Genomic DNA, 25,404 nt, shown 5'->3' on the forward strand with positions numbered 1-25,404 from the left:
CTCTCCTTGGAAAACATATCCTTTCTTGTCGAATTCACCAAGAGAAAGCAGATTTCTCTTCAAATCAGGAACATACCTGATTTCAGTCAACAATCTTATTAACTCATCATGGAACTTGAATCTCACATATCCAACACATGCAATCTTGCAAGCTTTGTTGTTTCCCAGCAGTACTGATCCACCATCTTGATCACATAATTCCTCGAACAAGTCTTTGTTTAGAGTCATGTGCCAAGTGCAACTTGAATCCATAATCCACTCCTTCTTAGAGTCACTGCTCGAAACCACAAGGACATCAGATGATTCAAAATCATCTTGAACAATGGCTGCATTGCAATTATCGTTACCTCCATGATCTTTCAGGCGTTCGGGGCACACCTTTCTTGCATGACCCTCATTCTTACAATGATAGCATCGAATACCAGATGCTTCGCCACTATAAGACTTCTGCTGACTTTTGCCTTTCTTCTTGTCGAACTTTCCATCCTTTCGCAAGAATTTTCCCTTAACGGCCAAACCTTCACAAAAAGTCAAAGATTTATGCTCCTTTTGTTCATTCAAGTCCTTAGAATACAGGGCTGATTGAACTTCTTCAAAGGCCAGGGACTCCCTTCCATACAGGAGAGTTTCTTTGAAGTGAGCATGTGATCGAGAGATTGATCAAATATCTCACACCAATTGATTAACTTCACTTTTACACTAAGATTGAGAGAGCGAATAGAAATAACTTAAGTAAAATGGAGGAGAAAAAGCTAGGTAAGCTTAGACTAGAGCAAGAAGATGCATTCAACTCTATCATTTCAAAATTAACAGCATCTGATAAAATGGAAGAGCACATAAATTCATCTATACCACCAAATATGAACAATAGAATACCATAAAGACTAATCCACATCAAAAAACCTTGTCCAAACCAGAGGTAGATGGAGATGAAAACAAGTGTCTTGCAACAACTCTTGTATCATAATCTATTCATTGAAATGTGTCATGAGGGTCCAATTAGTCACCTTTTTAAATTTTATGATATTATGGGTACATTAAGTGCATCAAACATTGAAGATGAGCCACTGTTCATAAGGATGTTTCCAAACTTACTAATATGTTACCTAAGTGACTTCAAACATTAAAGGGTGCATTGTGATAAAAAAAGATTTTTTAAAATTCAAACATTTTAAAGCGATTTTTAATTTGCTTTAATGAAGGAGTAGAAGAAGAGAACAATAGAAGAAAGATATAAAACAATAAGATAAAAGATAAGGAAAAAAAAGAAAGAAATACATATGATTTGCTATTGGTTTGACTCAAAACCACAACGCCTACACCAGTCCCTAAGGTTTACAACTTGGAATTTCCACTATCATAAAGCTTTTAATAAGGGATTGTCCCATAACCTTCTTACACCAAGCTTTTAAATTAGGATAAAGTTGCAACCTTTATATCTAATTAGAGTTCAAGAGAAGTTCTTTCAAAATAGATTTGACCTATTTGTTTTGAACTTTAAGTAGTGGATTGAGTTGATTATGCATATGGATTCATCTTCTAAGGCTTGTTCTTTGCTTTGAATCATTTTAATTTTTTTTAGTTTCGTTTGATATCTTTTGTTTTTTGTATTTTTCTTTTTAGGTTTTTGATCGGTTATCTTGGTTGGGTCAAGTTTAGCCCCCAAGTTTGTACATTTTCTTAATAATAAAATGATGGTCTTTTAAAAAAACTAGTATTATAAATAAAATATTTTATTCTTATTCTTATGTGAAACTGAAACTTGTGCTAATTATAAAGTCTATAACATGATTATGAATAATGATGGTTAGGAGTACTAAAATTCTATTCTTCAATGGACAGATGTCACACACAATGTCCTGATAACTGGCTCGACAACTTAAACTAGAATCACCATAACTTGTATAAGATGATGGAGCAGAAAAACAATAAATAATACAAGAAAGAAAATTTACTATTAGAAGTTTAGTACATTTAGTTTTACAAATAATAACAAACTCTATATTGTTCAATGCCACTTCCCAATACTACCTATTAAATTTCTATTTAGGACTCCCCTAAATATGAGACACTCTATCACTTTCTTTTACTCTCAAACACTAGCCCCTTATTAAATAAGTATAAATTGTTAAGATTTAATTCATGAGTGCGTAGTAATAATAATAATAATAATAATAATAATAATAATAATAATAATAATAATAATAATAATAATAATAATAATAATAATAATAATAATAATAATAATAATAATAATAATAAGGGTCATGCTAACATGTGCCCTTAGAGTATATTTTAAGGATACTATAAATAGAAAATGTTAAATGTAATTAAATACAATAAAATCATATTTAAAGTTTCGATACATTAAAAGCACGTGTTTCAAGAAAAAAATTCTATAAATATCTCATTAACAGCCCTTGGGGCACATGTTAGCTTTTCCCTAATAATAATAATAATAATAATAAAACATGAATGAGCTTCAGCTATTTTTATTTATCTAATTCCCTTTTTTTATTTTTTATTTTTAAATCAAATTAACCCTAAGCAGTTTAGACGCCAACTAAGTTAATCTCTAACGAATATTTCACATACGGGTCACACATGAGTCTCACACAAGTTTTAGTGTCAAAATTTTCAGCTCCAACTTCATAGCCACCCATGTTGTGGCTAAAATCTGGAACAATCTACAACATGTATCATGTGAAACAAATGCCATTATCTAAGTAATGTCTCGAAAAAACATTTATATGTCGAAAAATAATTTTGACTTGAAAATAATGCAAAACAAAGACGGGACAAAAAGCAATAGTATAGGATAAGTGTTTAGCTGAGTTGGGTAAAGTGGTAGGACTTGTGATTAGTTGTCATATTTGTTTCTGGCCACATATTTAAGACTCTAACTTAGAATTCAAACTTCAAGTGGACGGTGGTTCATTCTGAATCATGTTTTTCAAGGTTGTAAATTGAGAGTCGTAATGTATTGCAATTGTAATCGATAACAAAATCCTAGAGGTTTGTAAGATCAAATTGTGACACCAATTTTGACTATATTAAGTTGTATTAATTTATTGTATTTTTAATAGCATCAAAGATGATAATAGGTAATTGTAACTTTGTCTATTTAATACATAGAATGTGTGTGGTATATGAGTTTACTTATTTAAGATTATACAAATAATCAAAATTTCAAATTAATTATATAAATTGATTAATTTTTCACTTTTTTTACACATTGTCGCCACCTTAAATGACGACTACACTTAAATTTAAGGGCAAGTCGCCAATATAGATGGCGACTACATTATTTTTTAGGAATAAGTCGTCATTCCTAGTGGCGACTACATTGTTTTTTTCAGGGCAAGTCGTCACTTCTAGTGGCGACTTGCTCTAAAAAAACAATGTAGTCGCCATTAGGAGTGCTGACTTGCCGCTAAATTTAAGTGTAGTCGTCATCTAAGGTGGCGACAATATGTAAAAAAAGTTAAAAATTGGCCATTTATATAACTAATTTAAAACTTTAGTCATTTGCGTAATTTTTTTGAAAAATTTAATTATTTTAAAAAAATTATATTTAAGACTCTAAATAAATAAATAAAAGAGACTCTAAATAAAAGTGAATACTGGCTAGTGATGTATCTACCCGTCACTATCTTGCATTTGGTGACTGTGGTCAGTTTGAAACTATTTGCAGTTTCATCATGTTGAAAATAACATAGACCTTATAGTTTAATACAACCTTCAATTATACTATATTTTATGACATGTTCACAACATTAATTTTTCTCAACTTAATTGTTATCTTACATTTTGGTGTCCATATTAAAAGGCAGTAAAGAAATAGTTTGATTAATAGCTCTAAACAATATGACTTTTTTAAAAAGCAACTCTGTTGAAGGAGGAATGTATCTTTTAGATGTGAGTTATTTAACTCCTTGTTTCATAGACCGTTAAAATCGATGAGTTTAATTCAAGTAATGTTAATAAAAGTTAGTTAGAATGACTCCCCCTCTGATCCCATTTATAAGAAAATATTTTCTTTTTAGATATATTGAATAAATAATGCATCTGGACAACATACTGTCTAGATACATTATTTATTCAATATATCTAAAAAGAAAATATTTTCTTATAAATGGGACCGGAGGTAGTAGTTTATATAACTAATTTTGTTAGTTAGAGGTACTTTTTTCTTTTTAGTTTGTTAAGAGAAGCAATTACTTGCTAAACAAGTAACACTTTGTATATAAATAACTTCTACGTTGATCAATTAAGTCTTTCACCCCCTCACATATTTTTTTTTCTCTCCATTTCTCTCTTTTTCTCTTCCTCTCAATTGTTATCCCCAATAAGTCGGTATCGAGAGCTTTTTTTTTTATTATGGGGAACTCAAGTAATTGTAAGAGATATCAATCATAGTGGTGTTAGCTGAAGATTTCGTTTTGCAAATATGATCCTTCGAAAGGTGAAGACTCGAAGGAGGATGGTTCCTGGTGATCGTCTTTGAAGATAAAATGGCTCCTGATGGCCATGTTTCGAGGATGAAGAATTTTTAAAGTCATGACGGAGATAATGAATGCTGAAGCTAGTAGGAGTGTATATCTTCGAGACTTAGACAAATTTTACAAAATATGTTAAGTACTGATACTTAACGTGTTTTTCGTGGTATTTTAAGGTTAAGTTATATTGCCATGCCTTGAAGGAGGATTCAGGCGGGAGGAATTGAAATTCGAAGAAGTTTTCATAACTGTCCAGAGACAGATGGCTTTCCGAGGATTCTCATGAGAAACGTGGCATTAGATTAGCGTATGACCGTTAAGGTCGAAATTAGTATAAATAGGGATCTTAATGTTAGGATTTCGTGTGTTCATTTTGTACAAATCACTCACATATTACTCAAGTATCAAGTGTTAAGAGAAAGAGTTCGCTGAGAAATGTACGTATGACACCACCATCATTTTAATACATATGTATTTTCCTTTATTTTCAAGTATCTTTCGATATCTTTACATTTCGTTTACTTCTTGCCATTTACATTCCTGCACTCTTTATTTTCATGTTATTTATCTTTGAAGTATTTAACATTTCTGCACTTTAAGATTCTTGCACTTTTACAGTTCTTGTTCTATGTTTTATCTTGACTTACCTTTCGCTGGAATTATATTTACGTGTATAACCAAGTGATTGCTAACCTTTATTATTTCAATTGAGTAATTCTTATTTTCAAGGCAAATCATAAACATGGATCGAATAACAATCTTTTTGACTATGTCCTAGGATTAATCTAGTCGATCCTGCGAGTAACCAAATCATATTTATTATAGTTTGGAAGACTAGCGGTTGTTTACCGGAAATCACCGTAAACAAATTGGCACGCCCAGTGGAACGGTGTCAAGCAGATTGTTTTTAATCAATTGTTTTATTTTGTCTAGACAATATCAAGACCTTGTATGAACCTTAGGAACGGTAAATTAACAAACAGTGCACAACCGATTCCCAAACGAAGGTACAACAAGAGAATGGTCGTTACGGCCAGTGCACGGGGAGATCAAGATCCCCCACAAGGGTCAGGATCAGGAGCGGCAAATTCTGCGCATGTTTCGACTTCAACTCAAGGAGCGCGGAATACACCGGGTCCAAATGGATCGAGACCCACGGATAGTTCCCAGGCTATACCTGAAAATAATACAGAACCATCAGGGACTATTCCAGTTTCAGTGTCGACTACCGCACCCGCATCTACAAGCGCAAACGAGATACCACTTTTCTCGACAAATGCTGCAAATAACTTATTCAATCCAGGGTCGAGCTCTGCGTTCGAATAGAGGCCAAACTACCCATACGGAATGCCATATCCATATGGAACAGGCGTACGAGGGGCAGGACCTACATATACTACAACTAACAATGCGACGTTTTCGCCAAATGTTGGTTCAGTGGGTCGAAGCGCACAAAATACTGGCTTCTCTGCCCAAATACCCAATTTCACCACAAGTAATCAAGCAGCATTCCGACAAGAAATGGATGCAAGCAACCATGATATGTTAGGGGTCCTGGCCAAGGAACTGGCTTCAATTTTGAATCCACTAGCAACAAACATTACTAGTACGAATCGAGAGAATGTGGAGATTTTCCAAAAGATATCATCTCAGATGAATCGAATGGCAGATTTCATGGGAGTTCCACACCCTAAACGAAAGGACAAGCAGCCCTTGTATCGAGAAGAAGGACCCATTCTGGAACGTATTCAAGATGTGGTCCCTCCGTCCAGGACAACCACTAATAATGTAGTTGCCCCACAGAGAACAACGGCAATCAAAGGGAACCGAGTAATAGATTTGGAAGCTTCGAATCAAAGAATTGTTCCTGTTCAACAGGAGATGGAGGAAGTAAGACCCAGATTAAGGATAGTGGGTAGAGACGAACACCCAGATGAAATCGTTCAGAGAGTCAGGAGAGAGAATCTGGATACGAAAAATAACTTAACTGCCATGATAGAAAGGGTTATGGCCAATAATGGCCTTAGTACTAGACTTCGACGTCCAAATTATACATCCCCCATATCAGATTATATCATGCAGACAGAATTGTCTAAAGGCACTAAAGTGCCTAAGTTCACAAGGTTTTCAGGCGAAACTAGCGAGTCAACTGTGGAACATATTGCCAGATATCTGACAGAAGCAGGAGATTTAGCAGGGAATGAGGATTTAAGGATCAAATATTTTCCTAGTTCGCTAACAAAGAATGCTTTTATTTGGTTCACTACTTTACCACCAAATTCGATATATGCTTGGGCACACTTAGAAAGGTTGTTCCATGAACAATTCTACATGGGCCAAACCAAGATAAGTCTGAAAGAATTGGCCAGCATTAAGAGGAAGTTTACAGAACCAATTGATGATTACCTGAATAGGTTCCGACTATTGAAATCAAGGTGTTTCACAACAGTCCTAGAGCATGAATTGGTCGAAATGGCTGCCGGTGGTCTAGATTATTCAATAAGAAATAAACTAGATACTCAGTACCTTAGGGATATGGCCCAGTTGGCGGATAGGGTTCGACAAGTCGAACGTTTGAAAGCAGAAAAAGCTAGGGCAAACAAGGGATATAAAAAGGAAAGAGTAGCATACATTGAAGCAGACGAGGTTGATGGCGAACCTTTCGAAAACTCATGCGACATGGAAGAGGTCGAAATAGATCTCGCCGAGTTAAAGGAAGCGCCACCCTATGCTTGCAAATTACTTACCCCTTCTAATGGAAGGAATCCATTAGATAATGATAGAAGTGATAGATTTCCCAAGAAAACTTATACGTTTGATGTCACTAAGTGTGACGAAATATTTGATTCATTGGTAAAGGATGGGCAAATGATACTGCCTCAAAATTCCAAAATTCCTCCGTTAGAACAACGGAAGAAGAGAGGTTTTTGTAAATACCATGGTTTTTTGGGCCATAAAACCTCACAATGTTTTCTTTCCAGGGATTTAATTCAAAACGCTATCAAGGATGGACGTTTGAAGTTTGCTGACAAGACTAAGAGTCACATGAAGGTCGACACAAATCCCTTGAACATTGTTGACGCTAGCCTGTGTGAACCACTGGATGTCAACATGGTAGAGGTATCTGAGGTAAACATTACGAAAGCTGAGACAATGTTAACTGGAAAGCAGGCTACTGAAAGCCTAAATAACGATGCGGTCTTCAATACTGATGTTGAAGAATCTCCCAAGACAGAGAGAACTGAAGTGTCGAGAGGGAAAACTAGTGAGGCCACTGAAGACCTTAGGGTAAAGCTTCAACAAATCCAGATTTCTGAAGCCCCTCCAGCAGTTATTAACATGGTCAGTGCCAGACGGCCAGTGTCTGAATTTGGCGAATTGGAAACATGGTTGACTAGACAAAAGGGAAACATTGAGATTCCTCCAAGAGGGGAAAGTCTCAAAGATTATCTCTGGAATTGCCATGAAAGGAATGGCGGAAAACAATGGATGTGTCCAAGGTGTTCGATCATGCTGAATCGAAGGGTCGAAGCCAACTTTGAAAGGGCTCGACGCGAAAGATGGGAACACCCCGGGAGAGAACCAAACCCTTTGCTACAAGTGTACCCAAGGATGGAAGAAAGCTTAGTGGGATTTCTGGTCAGATGTCACAGGCAAAACACTGAAGTTGCACTATGTCCCAGATGTGGGGCAGTTTATGATGAAATGCTGGCACGATCATTCGAGAGGGTGTACTGCTACATGGGTCGAGAAACTCAGAGATTACGTCCTAACCTGTATGGTTTCGATATATGGACCCCCAACGAAGAGACCTGACAGCCCACATCCTAGGGCTCAAAGAGTAACATTCAAAGTCCCTGCAGAAGTACCTAGGGACAGATGGGTGCAAGCTGGTGCAAGAACCAACAAATGGCGAAGTTGGGACCAAGGAGGAAGGACTGCAATGTCATATAGGAAACAATTTCAAAACTCAAATTGAGAGATGTATCGGTTGGAGAATTACAAGGGAAAAAATCCTATGTCCAGATCCCAGTGGAGAAGGCACCAGAGAATGAAAAAGGCTCAAAGAGAATACAGACCAAGAGAAGCTGGAGAGTCTAGCAGCAACCAAGTCCCACACCAGGGAGCGAAGGCAAGCAAACCTCCGGTGGAACGCAGACTATTCGAAGCTGAAAATATTTTAGAAGAAGAAGAAAAGATGCGTTCCAGTCCTTGGAAGGAAGAGGATAGAATGACAAATGATTTCGATTCTGACGGGGTGTCATCTATAAACCTTAACTGCAACGTTGTGTCTGTACTCCCTCATGAGTTTAATCAGGAAACTGAAGTTGAAGACTGCGAAGAGGCTGATATCGAAGAAATGGCGAAACACAGACCTGTGTGTTACTATGTTCTAAACAACGATGCAGTTGAAGAGCAGAACACTTTCTTCGAGAGGCCCGATGAAGGTATGCGAAATCATTTGAAACCACTCTACATAAGGGCTAAAATTGAAGATGCTGGCATTAATAAAGTCCTAGTAGATGGGGGGGCAGCAGTGAACCTAATGCCCCAATACATGTTGAAAAGAATTGGTATGTTCGATACCGATATAAGGCCACACAACATGGTTTTGTCTAACTACGAAGGCAAAATAGGGCAAACCTTGGGAGTTGTCCAAGTGAATCTCACGGTGCGATCAATCACAAGGCCAACTATGTTTATGGTCATACCTGCGAAAGCAAATTACAATCTCTTGCTCGGAAGGGAATGGATTCACGGAGTTGCAGCTGTGCCATCGATAATGCATCAAAGGGTAACCATCTGGAGGGAAGATGGTATAGTAGATAATATTGAAGGGGATCAGAGTTACTATATGGCTGAAGTAAATCAAGTTAATAAAACTAACTTCGATAGGAACTTGGCAAACATAGGACCCTGTCATGCTGCAGAAGAGATGTATACCCCGAGTAAGAATGCGTTGTACTACTTAACTCTACACCGAAATGGTTTCCAGTGGAATAGGGAAATAATGGATGGCCCAGAAGATACCCCACTAACGGAACATCATCCAACAATACGGCCAACAGGCTAGGATGACGAAATTGATGATGTCTGAGTCATCATTTTTCGAAAGGATTTCGGCTTATGTAGCCGAGAATAAAAGAAAGACGGCTCTCGAAGCCGAATCGTCAAACATGTTGTTTAATGAGGGTCTGAAAAAAGGAGAAGTTACAGATATGGGGGTAGATACGATCCCTCACCTGCCTGAAGTTTCAGTCCAGTTCAAAGAGATTTCAGGAGAAGAGATAGGTCAAAGATTGGATGCAATCTATGACGAAGAGCCTTTGGGTTTCGAGAAGGACCCAATGGGATCAAATATCAAGATGTTAGCTCAAGATCCACTAGAAGAAGTAAATCTCGAAGATGGAGATCAAAGGAGGGTAACATATGTCAGTGTGAAACTAGAGCCAACGCTGAAGTCGAAAGTGATCACGTTGCTGAAGGAGAACAAAGATTGCTTTGCATGGGATTACGATGAGATGCCTGGTTTAGGGCACGATTTGGTCGAATTGAAGTTACCTATAAAGGAAGGAAAAAAGCCCATCAAGCAAACTCCTAGAAGGTTCGCACCAGAAATTCATTCGAAGATTAAAGCAGAAGTCGAAAGACTCCTACGGTGTAAGTTCATCAGAACCACAAGGTATGTCGAATAGATCGCTAATATCGTACCAGTTATTAAAAAGAACGGTTCATTAAGAGTATGCATAGATTTTCGTGATCTAAATGCAGCAACTCCTAAGGATGAATATCCCATGCCTGTGGCAGAAATGTTAGTGGATTCAGCCGCAGGTTTCGAGTATCTAAGTATGTTGGACGGATACTCTGGTTATAATCAGATTTTCATTGTAGAAGAAGATGTGTCTAAAACAGCTTTTCGTTGCCCAGAGGCAATAGGCACCTATGAGTGGGTTGTGATGCCGTTCGATTTAAAGAATGCTGGGGCAACCTACCAGAGAGCAATGAATTCTATATTTCACGATTTTATTGAAACGTTCATGCAAGTATACATAGATGACATCGTTGTGAAATCTGTCTCAGATTGCGATCATCTAGATCATCTAAGCCAATCATTCGAAAGAATGAGAAAACATGGCTTAAAGATGAATCCCCTCAAATGTGCTTTCTTTGTGCAGGCTGGAGATTTCCTGGGCTTCGTGGTTCATAAAAAGGGGATAGAAATTAATCAAAATAAAACGAAGGCTATTATGGAAACAAAGCCTCCATCCACGAAGAAATAATTACAGTCCTTGCTGGGGAAGATAAACTTCTTAAGAAGGTTCATCTCTAATTTGAGTGAACGCACACAAGCTTTTTCCCCTCCACTTTGTCTAAGAGAAGGAAAGTTTGAATGGCGTGTCGAACATCAAGAAGCTTTTGATAAAATCAAGCAATACTTGATCCATCCACCAATCTTATCTTCCCCAAATGGGAAGAAACACATGCGTCTGTATATTTCAGCTTCAGATAAAACAATAGGCAGCATGTTAGCACAAGAAGATGAAAATGGCATCGAAAGAGCCATTTATTACTTAAGTAGAGTACTCAATGATGCAGAGACTAGGTACACTGCGATAGAAAAACTCTGCCTTTGTTTTTATTTCTCTTGTATCAAACTTAAGTATTATATAAAGCCAGTTGATGTTTATGTTTCGTCTCATTGTGATGTTATTAAACACATGTTATCAAAGCCAATATTACATAGTTGAATTGGCAAATGGGCTTTAGCCCTCACTGAATATTCACTAATATTTCAGCCTCTTAAGGCAATGAAAGGTCAGATTGTGTCAGATTTCATTGTTGATCATGCAGTAGTTGAGAGTCATCAACAGTATGTGGATTTGAAACCTTGGAAGCTATACTTCGATGGTTCGACTCATAGAGAGGGAACTGGAGTTGGAATTTTGATAATTTCTCCTGATGGAATTCCAACAAAGCTCAAGTATAAGATTGAAGGTCCTTTATGCTCCAACAACGAAGCTGAATATGAAGCACTAATTGCTGGACTTGAAGCTTTGTTAGAATTGGGGGCAACTAGAGTCGAAATTAAAGGAGATTCCGAACTGGTGATTAGACAACTGACAAAGGAATACAAATGTATTAAAGAAAATTTGATCATGTACTTTGTCATAGCAAATAGGTTGCTTAAGAAATTCGAGTATGTGGAATTAAAACACGTCTCAAGGACCAACAATCAAGAAGCAAATGATTTGGCACAGTTAGCCTCAGGATATAGGGTATCAAAAGAGAAGTTAGAAGAACTGATCGAAGTAAGAGGGGAGCAGTGTCTACTAAACTTTCCCCAAGTGATATGGAGAATTCAAAATTAGGTTACGCTAACAAAGAAGAGTTCGAAGTATTAAACATAGACTCATTGACAGATGCAGACTGGAGAAGTCCAATAGTAAACTATCTAAAAAATCCTTCGACAAACACAGACAGAAAGGTGAAGTATAAAGCCCTGTCATACTTTTTGATGGGAAACGAATTGTTCAAGAAAACTCCTGAAGGTGTATTGTTGAAATGCTTGGGGGAAGCAGAAGAATATTTGGCTCTTTCAAATGTACACAGTGGAGCATGTGGTGCACATCAAGCAGGACACAAAATGAAATGGCTCCTGTTTCGTTATGGAATGTATTGGCCTTCCATGGTAAAAGACTGCATAGAGTTTGCGAAAGGGTGTCAAGAATGTCAAGAACATGCAGGTATCCAACACGCCCCAGCAAACGAATTAAGTTCAATAGTAAAACCTTGGCCTTTTAGGGGATGGGCACTAGATTTGATTGGATAAATTCACCCAAAATCATTTAAAGGTCAAAGATACATATTGGTAGGAATAGACTACTTCACAAAATGGGTCGAAGCAATACCACTTGCGAATGTGGACCAAGAGGCTGTGATTGAGTTTATTCAAAAACATATTATATACAGATTTGGAATCCCAGAAAGTATAACTACTGATCAAGGATCAGTTTTCACTGGGCGAAAGATGCAGGACTTCGCCAAAGAAATAGGGTTCAAATTGTTTACTTCTACACCTTACTATGCTCAGGCAAATGGACAAGTTGAAGCAGCAAACAAGATAATAATTGGTCTTATCAAGAAACATGTGGGGAAAAAACCCAAGAATTGGCATAAAACTTTGGACCAAGCACTTTGGGCTTGTCGAACATCTCCAAAAGAAGCTACGAATACAACGCCTTTCCAACTGACGTTTGGTCACGACGCAGTACTCCCAATCGAGATACATCTGCAGTCAGTAAGGATACAAAGACAGGCAGAAATCCCTCCCAACATATACTAGGAGTTAATGATGAATGAATTAGTAGACCTGGACAAAGATAGAATTCGAGCATTGGAGATGATAAAAAGGCAAAAGGAAAGAGTATCCAGAGCATACAACAAAAAGGTGAAAGGTAAAACATTTATCAATAATGACTTAGTTTGGAAAGTTATTTTACCTATAGATCGAAAGAATCAGGAATTCGGTAAATGGTCCCCACACTGGGAAGGACCCTTTCGAATCTTAAAGGTATTTTCGAATAATGCTTACGAAATCGAAGAATTAACAGAAGATCGCAGGATCTTAAGAGTAAATGGGAAGTATCTGAAGAGATACAAACCAAGCATGCACGAAGTGAAGATTGCAAAAACGTAGATATTTAAGGTACTACGTAAGCCAAAATGGTCGAACTGATGCCAAAATGGCTTTGTGATCAAAATATACGATAAATAAAGTGAAGAGACAAAGAAACAGCAAAATATTTGTCATTAGAAAGTAAAAGATTACATGCATTACAAAATGAAGCTTAAAAGCATGACCCAAAATGTTGAAGAGTACAAAAGATAAAACATGAAAACCTAAACCAAAACACCTCCTAGTTGATCCTCTGGTCTAAACCTTCCAAAGCCAGCATGTTAGGGTAAACAGGTCCCTCCAAGATTTCATAATAGAAGTCAAGCTCTTGGTTGACAAAGAAAGCACTAATGTTTATGGAGTTGCTTTCAAAGTCTTCTTCAGAAACTTTGAACTCCTTTTTGAGGCAAGCTCTGATATTGTTATAAGTGAGGGGTACTGCCATTTTGTAGAGAGAAATTTGGAAATGTTTTTCTGGTTTTGTGTTGAAGAAAATGTGAAAAGATGCAACGAAGTTTCAAGATAAGGTTCTGTGGAACAAGGGTGAAAAAAGAAGTGTGATGTTAAGCACTTATATAGACCTGGGGGCAGGAGTGGAACGGTTTAATTTTTAATGTATGATTAGACTGCGTTTTGTATTCCAAAGAGAAGTTATGGCTTCCGCCGTTTCCCGCCCTTGGAAGTTGAGATGCAATCATGAAAAACTGATGCACGCACGTCTTAAAGAGATGTTTTGAAAAAAGTGACGTCACCGCTTTATAATGATTACGGCTAAGGGAGTGGAAACGTCAAGTCTAAGCTAAAGGGTGCGAAGGATCACGTGTTGTACATTAATTAGAATTACTGTGGCAAATCAGAAAATAGATTTTGGTGAAGTCTGGAAGATTTGCTAAAAACACTGTTCGCGAGTATTGCAAAATATGGACAAAGTGGAAAATAAAAGTTAAGCAGATAAAAGTTGAGCATACATGTATACTCTGCGAAGAGTTCGATTATAAAGCAAAAGTACAGCATGATAACGAAGTACAAGGTTTGAGATAACTAATTAAAATCTTTAGGGAGACTATCTTTGATCTTCGAATACTAAATCTCCCAGGAAGACATACGAAGTTCGATCACGGCCCTCAGTTTCTTCAGTTCGTTAATTTCAGGAACTAGTTTCCGCGCAGCCTCGAAATGTTGGATTCCTAAATGTGCAACTTCCGTCAATTCCTTCTCAGTGATTTGTTGAATGGTTGCCTTGCGAGATTCAGCTTCCTTTATCTTTTCTTCAAGATGGACAATCTTGTGTTTCCAAGATTGGATATTCTGCTCACATTCATCATACTTTTTCTGTTTCTCTGAGTGCTTAAGCTTGAGAGCATCACCTTTCTTCGACGCCTCAGTGGCGGCTTTCCAAGAAGAATGATGAGAGGCCATCTTCGCAGTTAGCTGTTCGTCGACATTTTGAAACTTGAAACAGATCCACTTTCTTCAAAAGTTGATCCAAGCTATGACTCTTGGTAGGATTCTTGCTAAGGACATCAACAAGATTGGTTCCAAAGAGCTTTTCTTTTATTTGATGAAGCAGATCAGGGATGTCCTCTTTGTCACCAGATTCTGTAGGGACGGCTGGAGAGACCTCAAATTCAGAGGGCGAAATAGTATTCATATTCATTATGGTCTTTAGGAAGCTGAGAGGGTCATTTTGTTTAAGCTGTTCCAATTCCGAAAGAGTAGGTTTCACAGAGATAGGCGTCGAAGTTGTTCCAGGAATAACTATGGTTGCAAAGGTTGAAGTTTCTTGAGGACTGTTTTCATCTGGTTTAGAAATTTCCTCCATGGCATCTTGTTCAGACACAGTGTCTTCACTACCATTGGGTCGCTTATTCGCATTATCACTACCTGAGCATTGATGATCTTCTCCCAGGTTTTTACCTTGATGGGTAGGTGGGGATTCATCAGTCGAATGGCTTTCTTCGATTGGCACATTAGGAAAGGCAGTTGCAAGAGGCCTAGCATCTTCAAGAACTGTTGAGAGAACATGAGATTTGTTTTGAGGAACATCTGCGTTAAACAAACCAGAATTAATCATAATGACAAGGTTCTGAGAAGTCTATTGACTGTAATGAAGAAGTTGTGATTACCTTGGAATCTATCGACATCAACGGTAAAGTTGAAAGCTTTAAGGTCGGAAGTAGCAGTGCCAGTATCATCCTGCAATAACAAGGTAAGAATTAATCATTAAGTTAAAGTTAATAAAAATGGTTATGGGTTGAAACCCAAGTACCTTGGTTGGAATATTGTTTGGGCTCGAATTATGACTTTCGACGACAAGAACGTTGCTGGCAGTCTTTAAAGGTGATTCTTCAGAAGACACTTTGTCACTGGACGAAATAACTTTCGAGGAACCCGACCCTTTCTCCTTGCCAACAGGGGAGACAGCTTTATGACTCTTTTTATGTCCTTGCCTAGTGCGGGGAGGAGATTTGTCGTCATCGTCCGACAGCTGCAATAAAACTTGGAATCAGCATTTTAACTCTCTTCCTTAGAGCAACAGCTTTATGACAGCTTTATGACTCTTTTTATTTCCTTGCCTAGTGTAGAAGTTTCTTTAACTCTCTTCCTTAGAGCAACAACTGCAATAAAACTTGGAATCAGCATTTTAACGGAATAAGAAGAGTTAGTCGAAAGATTGTCTAAACCCAAACCTTTAGGTATTGGAGTTAGGACGCGAACGTGTTTAACATCTATATGAAGATGCCCTTTGAAAGTATCCAGGGTATGCTTAGTCGGAACCACTCGCGCAGCGCGTTTTTTTGTGCTTTCCTGAAGGATTTTTAAGACATTCCCACACACAAACCAGTCTGGAAAAGGAGGGCTCAGAGCCACACCAAAATCAGCACTTGGCAGCGGAGGGAATTTCGGAGGATTAAGTTCGAAAGCCACCTCATAACGCAGTTCTGGTCGAACAGACGGGGGCAATTTCAACTTATCCAATTTCGCAGAAAACTTCTCGCGCAAATTGGTTGCGGCTTCGCGAACGGTCCGACTAAGATCATCAGGCCTATAGATAGTTTCAAAGAAGTTCTGAAAGGCTTGAATTTCTTTAATATGAGTCGAAGTACCTTTTTGAAATTTCTCCTGCACATCAGCAAAAGCTGCAGTTAGTTCCTGAGATAGATTCTCAGCATCAAAGATTTTTGTAGTATAATACTCCGTCCACCATTCATGAAAATCTGGAGTGGAGTAGAAATCGGGCTCGAAAGCAACAGGAGAAAGATGGGCAATGTCAGCATATCTGGCGATCTTTGATTCACATTCTTCTTCAGATAAATACAAGGTATGAAAGCACATGTGGCTCCTTTTGTCATACAGACACTTGGGTTTCACTTGAACCAGTCCAAATTGTCTCGAAACCAGATTTGGTTGGTAGCAGAGAATAACATATTGGCTTTTGGAGTGGCGAAGACGGTGATTGAATAATCTTGGGGTAAGGAAAGCTCCCCAAATAGTCATGGATTCAGTCTCTTGATCTTGGGATGTTGGTGGAAATTTTGGAGTGAACCATTCGGGACCCACTGTCCTGTTTACGAACGGAGCCATCGAAGGGCTGAAATGATGACACCGAGCAAACATCATGACATATGCTAGAAAATGCTCGTGAAGTTTCCCAGTCTCCTCTTTCGGGGTTAGCGAAGCCAACCTGGTTCCTTCTACAGTTCGATTTTTTATATCTGGATCTTCTTCGTTCACAACACCTCGAAAGTGGCATTAAGCCACAACTGCAATAACCAGAAAGGACCAGCGTAGAGCAAAGATCCACTTTTGTAGTTCTTAGTAAGGTTTGTGGCTTCACTAAGGTTTTCGTAAAGGAATCCTAAGATTAATTGGCTCAGGTTTAGTCTTTTTCCAGCATGTAGCTGATTAGCCATGCAAAGATATCTCTTTGCAACTTGTATGGATCTGGAGCAGAAAACACACCTTGAGAGCCATAATGCTAAGAAAGCAATATGCTCCTCGTCAGAGACTTCTTCCTGCGTTGTAGCATGATATTTCTGGATGAAGGCAGTATAGGTAACTGTTGCCTCGTTAAAATTAATGGTGTCAGTATCCATATCATTTGGGTCAAAAGTTTCCCCAGTTGGTCGAAGCCCTGTGATAGCAGCTATGTCAAAGAGAGTAGGGGTAACCATTCCACATGGAAGATGGAAAGTGTTGTGGGAAGCATCCCAGAAGTGAACCGCCGCTACTAACATGGTTTGGTTATACTCTAATCCCGTCTTTGACAGTTGGATTAAATCATATATTCCTAATGTTTTCCAGAAGGATGTCTTTTTTCCCTCTACTTTCGTTAGCCAAGCATAGTACAGTTCAGGATCTTTTGCTAACGGGATTGACCTAAACACTTTCACGAAATTGGTCATGTAATTTAACCTAATTTTTGCTAGAGCCAAAAGGGTGGCAGTCGAAGCTTCTGCTTCATTATCAGGTTCTCCTAAAGATGGGTGTTCATCTTCATCTATCCTAATTTTACTTACTAGAGGTCTAGTTTTATAATAAGCAGGAAAGAATTTATCCAGAGAAGGGCTAGTTTCTCCTGGTAACGGACCCATAAAAGCATGAGGTTTTCCAGAAAGTGCAAAAGGGATGATTACCTGAGAAGCGTAGATAGCGCGCGCCTCTGCAGTGTTAGGGTTTGGTATGTGTTCTTGCTCCCCTATCTGGGTAGGATGTTGAAGTTTTAGAACAGGTTGAAGAACGTTTGAAGAAGCCATGGATGAGTTTAATTTAGAAAATGGGTTTGGAAGTGACCAGAGATGTTTTCTTCTGAAGAAAGAATGAGGAAATAAAAGTGAAGGTTGTATGAGGAAACTGAATCAGGTATTTAAAGGTTTTTAACGGAAACCCTTTCAAAATCTTTTGGGTAAAAGCCAAGAGACACGCGGCATGCGTTGATTTCATCCAACGGCGGTCGAATAGTTATTAGCTTTATTCCTAGTATATAGGAGTAATGATCAGGAAGTAAGGCCAGAACGTGGGAATGTAAGTTATGAATAGACATCTTGAAATTGACAAGACATTTTGGAAACAGAGTCATAAATGATTATGACATCAGTCAATGGTCTCGGAACTCTAAAACGAAATCTTATTACAGCAAGAAACGCCTATTTCTCTTGTTTTTTGAAACAGGCATTTATTGGGGGCAATTTGTTAGCTGAAGATTTCGTTTTGCAAATATGATCCTTCTAAAGGTGAAGACTCGAAGGAGGATGGTTCCTGGTGATGGTCTTTGAAGATAAAATGGCTCCTGATGACCATGTTTCGAGGATGAAGAATTTTTAAAGTCATGACGGAGATAATGAATGCTGAAGCTAGTAGGAGTGTATATCTTCGAGACTTAGACAAATTTTACAAAATATGTTAAGTACTGATACTTAACGTGTTTTTCGTGGTATTTTAAGGTTAAGTTATATTGCCACGCGTTGAAGGAGGATTCAGGCGGGAGGATTTGAAATTCGAAGAAGTTTTCATAACTGTCCAGAGACAGATGGCTTTCCGAGGATTCTCATGAGAAACGTGGCATTAGATTAGCGTAGGACCGTTAAGGTCGAAATTAGTATAAATAGGGATCTTAATGTTAGGATTTCGTGTGTTCATTTTGTACAAATCACTCACATATTACTCAAGTATCAAGTGTTAAGAGAAAGAGTTCGCTGAGAAATGTACGTATGACACCACCATCATTTTAATACATATGTATTTTCCTTTATTTTCAAGTATCTTTCGATATCTTTACATTTCGTTAACTTCTTTCCATTTACATTCCTGCACTCTTTATTTTCATGTTATTTATCTTTGAAGTATTTAACATTTCTGCACTTTAAGATTCTTGCACTTTTACAGTTCTTGTTCTATGTTTTATCTTGACTTACCTTTCGCTGGAATTATATTTACGTGTATAACCAAGTGATTGATAACCTTTATTATTTCAATTGAGTAATTCTTATTTTCAAGGCAAATCATAAACATGGATCGAATAACAATCTTTTTGACCATGTCCTAGGATCAATCTAGTCGATCCTGCGAGTAACCAAATCATATTTATTATAGTTTGGAAGACTAGCGGTTGTTTACCGGAAATCACCGTAAACAAGTGGATCATGGAAATTTCGCAGCACATCTACCTGTTTTTGATTACTAGAATTGGAACAAATTGGTGACTCATATGAAGGTAATTTTTTATGCACAATATGTTTGTGATATGGTGAAAACAGACTTAGCTTTATCCAAAAATGCAACTGCAATACAAAGGAAATCATATAAGAAAGACAAGAAAAGAGATTACAATTTTCTATTCCTGATTAGTCAAAGTGTTGATTCGAAAGTATTTAAGAAGATTTTTGGTGAGACTAGTTCCAAAGTAGCACGGGACAAGCTTGAAACATACTTTCAAGGTGATGCCAAAGTCAAGAAATTTAAGTTACATAAATTAAGAAGACAACTTGAATTGTTGCAGATGAAAAATGATGAAAATATATAGGTGACTATATCTCAAGATTGCTTATCTTGACAAACTAGATGAAGTAATATGGTGAACCTCTCAATGAGTTGAAGATCATTGAGAAAGTATTGGGAACATTGCCTCCCTTCTTTAATCATATAGTGGTGACCATCGTAGAGACAAAAGACTTTGGTAACATGAAGATTGAAGATTCGCAAAACACTCTAGAAGCTCATGAGATGAAAGTAGCTAAAAGAGAAGCTGAAAAACTGGATGAACAAACATTCCTTGCAAAATTCAAGAAGTTACAAACAAAACAAAGAAAGATGGAAAAATAACAAAGGAAAGAGCCAATTCAAAGAAAGACAAAAGGGCGATGACAAGCCTGAAACATCAAGCAGAAATGGTGGAAGGTTTATCAAGAACTAAAGCAAGAAGAAGACCTTTGGCAAAAGAAAGGTACAATGCTAAACTTGAGAGAATATGTGACATTATGAAGATGAGTGTTGGCTAGGTAAAGGAAATAAGTCAAATAATAGCGAAGAAGAGGCCAATATAGCTCAAGAAAATTTTGGCTCAGACTCAAATCATGTTATGCTAATGGGTGCAACTGATGTTGAGGTTTCAAAATCTCAAATTTTGTACCTTGACACTGATTGCAACAATCATACGACTAGAAGAAATGTCTGGTTGATTGATTTTGATGCAAGTAAGAAGACCAACAATAATTGAATGAAAACAAATCCATTGCAGTGGAAGGAATGGAACATGTAGCCATACAAAGGAATGATGAGAAGAAATCATTGATCAATAATTTATTTCTTATGCCATATATGCAATGTAATTTGCTAATTTTATGAAAAGTAGTGCAAAAGGGATTTTCCACTGCTCATAGATAATGAATATATGAAGCTTTTATATCACTAGAGGAGACTAGTCCTTAAATATTGCTTGTCAAGAAACATAACTTTCAAGGTATGCATCAAAAACTCAAAACTAAGGTGTCTTGCTACAACATCAAATGAACATGTAGTTTGTAACACCCTTCTAAACCCCACGAAAATTAAATAAATTAATCAGAGTAAAACATAAAAACAAGGGTTCCATAATTAAAATAAATCAATTTATCATAAGTCAATTGTCATGCCACACTTAGGAACAAATCATCAAATTATCATAATCATGTTTCTACACAGCGGAACATTCTTCAACGGATAAGCATAACATCATCTATGCAATATCCCACAAAATAAATCCAAAACAAATAGATAGAGTTATAGTCAAAACTCTATACTAGCGTTCCCCTAGTGTTACAAGATCAGAGCATGACCGCCACGACCCAAAATAACGGATAAACTCTACGAGTCATCCTCACCGAGCACTAATGCCGCTACTCCTCAATCTGAAAAATGTCAACAAGTAAGGGTGAGTCTCATTCACAATTAATCAATGTTATGCATTCATAAAAAACAAAACATCATAATATATCATTCCCCCAATTTGTCATATATTCAGATTTCAATCACCATTCATCGACCACAATAAATACACACCAAACATAACACGGAAATCATTTCAATCATGTCATGACGATAATGCATATGACCAAATGACACTATGCATGTGGTACCAATAAATAGTGGAACTAATCCACCTGACCGATCTATACCTCCTCGAGATACAGCCCAATCGACACAAATTCCACACAATGGGAATTATGTCCACCATTGATCCACACCTCACTGGGATCCATCACCGAATGAACATGAATGAATACACACATATAACATACTCAAAAACATCACCGATCCGATGAACCACATCGTCTCACATAACTCAACATAGTTATCACCAACAAGTATGTACATGTATCATGCATCATTCAAAACAAATCAACCATCATCATACAATTAAAACAATCACCACATGATCACGTTATACACACATTATCAACATTATAAGCATGTTGACACAACATCACCACTGGACTCAAATGAACAATATCATCACCAGTAACTCCCAAGGCAACACCGAATAATGTATTGGGTTTCAACACCATCGACAATTATATCACCCATAACCCCGATAAAAATAATCACAATTTATCTATTATCTCACCAAAATATTGTCATATTTTCAAAATCATATATATGCAAAATATTTCATTTCACAGAGCAATTAAATCAATTTTAAAAATAAGTCGAGCCATCGCCCAATCACAAATTCATCATATAAAATATTTAATTTGTTTTACAACGCCCAAAACGGCACCAAGAAAGGATACACGGATCAAAAGATATGCAATTTCTAAGTTTAGAAAATTTTCTGCCCAGCAGGGTCCGCTCAGCGGCCCACCAGCGACTCATGACAGAAGCGAACTACGTTGGGACCTCCTCTTAGCGGACCTACCTCCTCTTAGCGGACGTGCGATTTTGCAGAATTTTCATCTATGCAACAGACCTGCGATCTCACCCAATCTCCACCCAAAATGCATTCTAAACATCACATAGAGGTATAAAAACATCGCAGACATTATCACACATCATCAAACACCATGAAAACACATTTTTCCATTCATAATTTCATGCAATATCATCAATTTCCCCAAACTATTTCATTCCCAAACCTAACAATCCCAATCCCAATATACTCAATCGAATCGAATCATATATCAATCTATTCTATTACCTACAATCGCATAATAGAAATTAACCAGAAGAGTTCCTCCTTACCTTAGCCAAAAATCTGGACTTTTTCCCTTCTTCTCTATCAAACCCGTAAGCCCTCTTTCTCCAAATTCAGCAAAAATCTCCAATATTCAAACTCTATTATCTCCCTTATCAAGAACTTCCCTGACACGAATTAATATATCAAATCGAAGGAAATTTTGTGTAGAGTCCGAATCTTCAAGAATCAACTGATTTGGAGCTACGAGCATAAAGTTATGACTAATTTTGTGAGGGTTGCACCATGAATACGAAAATGAGTCTTTGTCCATGAGCTCTCTCTTTCCTCTTAGGTTTTCCTCTTCTAGTTTCCAATTTCCTTATTTTTCTTATTTTATGAAAACATAACATAATTTAGTAATGGGCTTAACAACTTAACACCCCCTCATTACTAAATACCACATTTGGCCCAAAGACCAATATTCCATAATTCCTTCAATTAGTTCAATGAAAATACTAAATAATTCTAAATAATAATTTAATTTCCGATTAAATTAAAATTAGAAAATATAGGGTGTTACAAAGTTGAGCTATGACCACTTGAAATTCAAAAACCTAAGCCAATTTAATGCAAAAGGGATGGTGATTGGAGTACCTAAAGTACAAATACCAAAACGCTCATGCACAATATGCATGGTGGGAAAATAACCTAGACTAGACTTCAAGTCTAGTTTCCCTATGAGGGTGTGAGAAGGAATACATGTAATTCACTCAAAAATTTAGGGACCACTTGAAGTACCTAGTTATGTTGGAAACTTGTACTTCATCACCTTCGTGGCACTACTACAAAATACATATTTCACCTTGGACGCGAAATACATTTAACCTCGATTACAGAAGCGAGGTAACAAAGGGCGTCATGCAAAATGACGACTTAACACCTCAATTTTTAAAATACCGAAGGGTAAATTTATTAGTGGATGGGTTCATACCCCATCATATGCACTTTTATTATTTACAAAAATAACGCCTCATATATCTTGGTTTATCAATAATATCGAGGGGTAAGTTAGATTGTTTTTTTAAATTAAAACTCGTTACATTATGTTGCGGCAGGCAAAATACACATAGTCGCCACCATCACTTATTTGTTCTAAGGACAGGGAAATAGTAAAGAAAACCTAAAAGGACTTTGGATTTGGGAGTCGATTAAGCAAGAGGAAGGTGTTATGCACCCCTCGCCTTCCTTGTACTCAATGGGAACCTTCTATAGGATTAGGGTAGGTGTGCTTATGTTTTCTTAATTTCTACTTGCTTCAATTATTTGTCTACAAAATAGTATATGTAAAAGGAGGTTAAAATGGGAAAGTTAGTTTTTTCGTTAGTGGACTCGTCTTTGGTTTCGCAACCTTGTGCCTACGTATCTTCATCAATGGATAAAGAAATCATAGTCGTCATAGTTTGGCTGAATTTCGATGGTTGATTTTAATTTATAAAAAAAAGTTTTGATATTGAATTAGAAACTATATTGCCCATGAACTCGAGCTTCTAATACTTTGCTTTCCAGGAGGATGGCTATATTGATCTTTACCGTCCTCGTTTTCCATTGGGGAACAAACTTGCGTGCAACAGTCATCTGCCTTGTGGAAAATCCCTACATTTTTCCGGGACCGCCCTTTCGAGTTTTCAGTTCAACAGGAAAATTGCCCTTTTTTGCCTAAGCCGCCTTTTTCAGGTTTTCGACTTAGTGTTAGTTGAAGATTTCGACACCACCTTTGAAGTCATTTAATTCAAAGAAAGGATGGCCTTCAAAAGGCTATCTCTAGATTATTATGAGTCAGGAAGTTTTTGAGTCGAAGCAACTCTAGATAACTCCTCTTCAAGGTATAAGGGGTAAAAAACTTAGAATATTCTGACGTATTACAATCACACTGCTTCGCGTCGAAGCGTTTCGAGCGGGAAGATTTGAACTTTAAACGCCTTCATTTAAAATCAAAGAGACACGTGGAATGCCAGGAAATCGAAGCGCATGCAAAAGAAAGATGTGGCATTTTATAGAATAGGACCGTTAGGGTCGAATTAGTATAAATAAGGGTCTTAATGGTAGGATCCAGGGGTGTTCATTTTGTACAAATCACTCAAGTATCAAGCGTAAGAGAAAGAGTTTTCGTTGATAAATGTACGTGTAACACCGTTATATCTTTTAATATTTACCTTTCGTTTTATAAACACAAAGTCTTTTAAAAATATCTTTACATTTCTTGTCGAAGCATTTGTGTTTACAGTTTAGTCGTTTCAAATTACTTTCTGCAATTTATTTCATTGCATTGTATTTCACATTATTTTACATCAAGTCATAGGTTAAGACCTTTCTCTTTAAAAGCAAAACCCAGAAATATGAATTCGACTATCTTAAAAGACACATTTTTGACACATATCCTAGGATCAATCTAGTCGATCCTGCGAGTAACCAAAGTATATTTGATAGTTTGGAGGACTAGTGGTTGTTTACCAGAAATCACCGTAAACACTTAGCAGATTATTTCTTTTAGTATCCCTAATTTTTTATGGGACTGCTCTTTCGAGTTTTTAGTCCACCTAGATGCCCCTTTTTTGTGTAAGTCACCTTTTTCATATTTTTGACTTAGCGGGTTTTAATATCCACTCTTTTTCTAGGCATAATACTTCTTGACCGTATTCGAGTTCATAGGATGTGACAACTCTTTACATCTATGGTGGTAAGAATTAAGGCTCCTCTAGAGAAAGATTTTTTCACAACATATGGCTCTTCATAGTTAGGGATCCATTTTCCATGTGGATCCTTTTGGATGGAGATTATCTTCTTTAATACTAAGTCACCTTTCCTAAACTCTCAAGGACTAACTTTCTTGTCAAATGCTTTATTGAGCCTCTTTTGATATTACTTACCATGACACATTGTCGTCATCTCTTTTATTCGATCAGATTGATTTGGTTAAACCTGGTTTGGATCCATTAAGCTTCTTATAGCTTACTCTCCATCAATACTCTCAATGAGGGGATCCCGAATTCTATGTGAATTACTGCTTCCATGCCATA

Source organism: Vicia villosa, linkage group LG4 (assembly GCF_029867415.1).
Source record: "Vicia villosa cultivar HV-30 ecotype Madison, WI linkage group LG4, Vvil1.0, whole genome shotgun sequence".
In the NCBI taxonomy this organism is placed as follows: Eukaryota; Viridiplantae; Streptophyta; class Magnoliopsida; order Fabales; family Fabaceae; genus Vicia; species Vicia villosa.